The sequence below is a fragment of the Hyaena hyaena genome, unplaced genomic scaffold, assembly GCF_003009895.1.
Source record: "Hyaena hyaena isolate Hyena2069 unplaced genomic scaffold, ASM300989v1 scaffold_559, whole genome shotgun sequence".
NCBI lineage: Eukaryota > Metazoa > Chordata > Mammalia > Carnivora > Hyaenidae > Hyaena > Hyaena hyaena.
Genome location: NW_024081191.1, coordinates 1,201,941 through 1,206,208, shown reverse-complemented (window position 1 = coordinate 1,206,208; position 4,268 = coordinate 1,201,941).

The following is a 4,268-nucleotide window of genomic DNA, read 5'->3' as shown; positions in this document are numbered from 1 at the left end:
AGGAGATAAACACAGAAAAGGGACAGGAAGTAGACAGAAGGCAAACTGATTTACACTTTTGCCCTTGAAGGATACTCATTTGGAATTAGGATTTTCCATTTTCCCTCATGAAATATATGAAAGAAGAGGATACATGGATTCAGCACAATTTTTTTTTTTTTTTAAGTAAGCACTAAGTACCTAGTCTGCCTACTACTGTCCTGGAAATCATGAGATATTCAAAAGAAACATCAACCTTGGCCCTTGCCCTTGAATGTATCATTCTCCCTTGGGAAGCAAACAACACGCACAGGAGAGAGTAAGGGAAGAATGGGAGGCAGCACAGGATTCTAATCTAATCCAGTTGGGAGGATACACATATATAGCATGACAGGGAAGAGAGGGATGAGTCCCCTAAAACACAGCTTCTGTCAGGTCATTCAAGCCATGGTCTTCCATGTCAGGTCCTAGATTTCCTTCCTGATAGGCAAGCATTTACTTGATCCCTGCAGAGGAATGGATGCTCAGTGTCTCCAGACAAACTACCCTCCTTCTACTCAACTCTGATGTGCCTCTGAATCTTCCTTGTGCTGCCCTTTCTGCCCAGCTCATCAGTCCTAAGGCATATTTGATACCCTGTCTCTGTCTACTGTCTTTTATTTGACCTAGTGGCTATTGCACAGCAGGAAGTTGCTATTGGACATGTGCTCTCTGGAGCTCATGAACTAAGCATTTCGGTGCTTTCCAAACACTTGGTTGGTGCTCACATGGAGAAGAGGCAACCTCTGTGTGTGTGTGTGTGTGTGTGGCAGGGAAGGAGGCCTGTTTTTTCACTTTGGGAAGCACCGATTTTCATGTGCCTGGAATCTGGAAATGCTCTACTATTCTAAAAACTATACATGCCTGAAGACTGACACTCCAGTTTCATTCACAGTAAAAGAAAATGAAATTCTAGTTTAAGAAACTAAAAACTATACATGCCTGAAGACTGACACTCCAGTTTCATTCAAAGTAAAAGAAAATGAAATTCTAGTTTAAGAAGCATTGGTGTTCCTTCCCTTCACACTCTCTTGAACACTTAGCCAAAACGACATGACATTTTTACCTTTTTTTAAAAAATGTTTTGTTTATTTTTTTGAGAGAGACAGACAGCATGAGCAGGTTAGGGCCAGAGAGAGAGGGAGACACAGAATCAGAAGCGAGCCCCAGGCTCTGAGCTAGCTGTCAGCACAGAGCCCGACGCGGGCCTTGAACCCACGAACCATGAAATCATGACCTGAGCCGAAGTTGGACGCTTAGCTGACTGAGCCGCCCAGGCGCCCCGACATTTTTACCTTTTTTAAAAAAGACCTTTGAATGGAAAATGATATAATTTCTTTTCCCAAGAAAGACTCCTTTAAGTTTATTAGAATTTGTTGTGCATCCAGAAGACATGGGAACCCAGAAACCTATATTTTAAAATAGCTAACTAACAACTAAACACATTTTTAAAAAGTTCTGTCCAATAGAAATGTAAACAGTGGCTTAGTAAAATTGTTATATTTTATTTAACCCAATACAACCTTAAATTATCATTTCAACATGTAATCAATATCAAAAACTTTTAATGATATAACTTACATTCATGTTTGTATAAGTCTTTGAATGTGGTGAGTATTTGATACTGACAGCACATCTCAATTCAGACTAGTCACATGTGGCCAATGGCTACTATAGCCCACAGTGCAATGTTAGAACAAGAAGATTCTAACTTCATCTAACCCCGTTCCTTCTCACAAGGAATTTGTGAGGGTTGGGTGCCTTGCTCAAGATGATCTCACAGCGACTCCATCAGACTCCTTAGATGGGATCCAACCACCCTGGACACTTACCTTCCATGAGGATCCATGGGTGATGCGAACAGCTGCTTCAAAATGAAACACGGTGTTACGAGATATTTTAAAAAATCACCACCCTCTAAAACCTTGGGACACTCCCCACCCAATAGTATCTTAAAAATAAAATTTCAGAAGACAATAGTCTAAAATATAGGATTTTAATACATAGAAATGACAGCCCTGTGTAGGCCATTTGTTAATGCGTGTTCCCACGGCCTGCCTGCTTTGTGCTCAGCTGTGTCTGAGTCTGCAGAGCACCCAGCAGAGAGAGGGCTAGACACCCAGAAGGCACTGCTGTGTGTTGCCTGCCCTCCAGGGATGTGTGCAGGTGGTTCTTCTCCATCATCTGTCCTTCATCTCACCCACATCAGCCCCTGCTAGCATCCCAAGCACCAGGATGCTGCTTTCCATGATTAATCTCAAAGACCTTGAATTAACTGAGTGATCTTTTGTTTTCAGTCTGCACATTTTGCAGTGCTTTCTATTCTGAATCAGGCCAAAGCTGCTTGGGAGGAAAATGACCATTTCAAAAACAGAAAATGAGACCAATAGAAAGAGAGCATTGCTTCCAATAATGAGGACAGTCAGGAGTAAACTGAATAATGAGGGCACCTTTGCACCTGGATTGATGAGAAAGCAATTAGATATGTTATTTAAAAACAAACAAACACATAAATCTTTGATTTGTATTTTGTTTTCAGTTGGGAGAAAATGGGTATGGTTCTCTAGGGATATAAATTAGAGCTCTTTACACCAAAGTATGGAGGTGAAAATGATGATAAATTTTATGGTAGTAAGCTCTGTGAGTCATATTTCAATCTACAAAAAAAATGCCATCTTAGAGGCTGGGGTTTTGGGGGCTACTGTGGAAATGCCCAGTTACCATACCCAGACTTTAATAAAAGTAACAATATATTTTGTCCAATTCTTGATTATTGATAGGCTACATGATGAGCAACATCATGCAGCCTATCTCTGGGTCCCCGAACTATAAATAAAACAAGATCAGCAGAGAGAAAAATTAGGGACTAGTTTATGTGTGTCTGTTCATAGGCCAAAGTCAAGAACAGGCAAATTGTGTGTGTGTGTGTGACAGACACAGAGAGAGAGAGAGAGAGAGAGAGAGAGAGAGAGAGAATAGGTAGGTGGGTGTGCTGGATAGCTCCTGATTGTCCCTCTGGATGCCCTCTCTGACCTTCTCCACCCGCCCCATGACCTAAGCAGCCAGCTTGGATGTACTGCATGAAGGGGCCCTTTTGCACCTGGCTTCCCATTAGGTTCAGCTCATGGGGTCACTGGTAAAAGATGAGAGGAATGAGGGAGCACGAGATGGGGGTGTTTTCTGGCCAGCTTGCCCTCTATCGGGTGTCTGTGGGCTGGCTGCACCCCTTGAGACCACAGCTTCTGCCACAGCCCTGTCCACACAACTCTGTCACCAATTCTCCAGACACCAGTGGGGCTTAGGAACAGCACCCCCTGTGATCAGTTTCCAGGCAGGCCCTGCCCTTATTTCTCTGCACCCAGCCCACCCCTTTGTAATTAGTCCCTTTATGAACTATTCTCCAAATACTTAATTGGAGTTAATCCACCATTTCCTTCCGAGCTCTTGATTGATAAAGCAGATATGCATACATTCCTTGCTCCAGAAACAGCAACTCTTCCATCTATCAGCAGGAAATACCTTTTTTTCATCAGCATGAAATGAATTTTTCCACTGCACAGAATTTTAAGTCATTTCCCCAGTAGCAGACCCCGGGATGAGGATTTGTGTGCGAGAATGTTGTTAAAGAGATACTCTTTCATTCTGTAAGGGAGTGTGGTGGAAGAGGGGAGAAGAATGGGGAGGGAGGGGCAAGAGAGGGAAAGCAGAAGAAGAAGGAGACAGCCAAGGGTACACTTTTAGGCAAATCCCTAACGTCAGCCGAATCCAGAGTAGAGCTCTGGAGCATAAACCACATCCCAGAATGTGCCATAACTGGACTCAGGGGAGCTGGGCTTTCGATCTCCTGCACCAGTAAGTCACAGACCCAAGAACATCCAGGCAGAGCACCATCAATTTATAGTTCATATATATTTCTTGTAATTTGAAAATAGTTAGGGAGGGGAGACATGCTGATTATTAATTGGTTTAATGATGGAGTTATTAGTAAAGAGGAATGAGAACTACCTCCACGTATCAAAAAAGCTCACAACAGATGCTAAGGGGATGCATCCTTTGAAAAACACTACATGGACTCATATAGTATTTGCTTTCAATGCACTCAGTTAATATACTTTAATATTAGTACAAATCAAGACACAGCTTAGTCTTCTTAAAAAGCAGAGGCATCTTTGTGGGAATCTTAACTACCAGATGCAGGTAGTAGTTCTATGGTATGTGTGCATGTGGTTGGTGGCGGGGGGGGGGGGGGG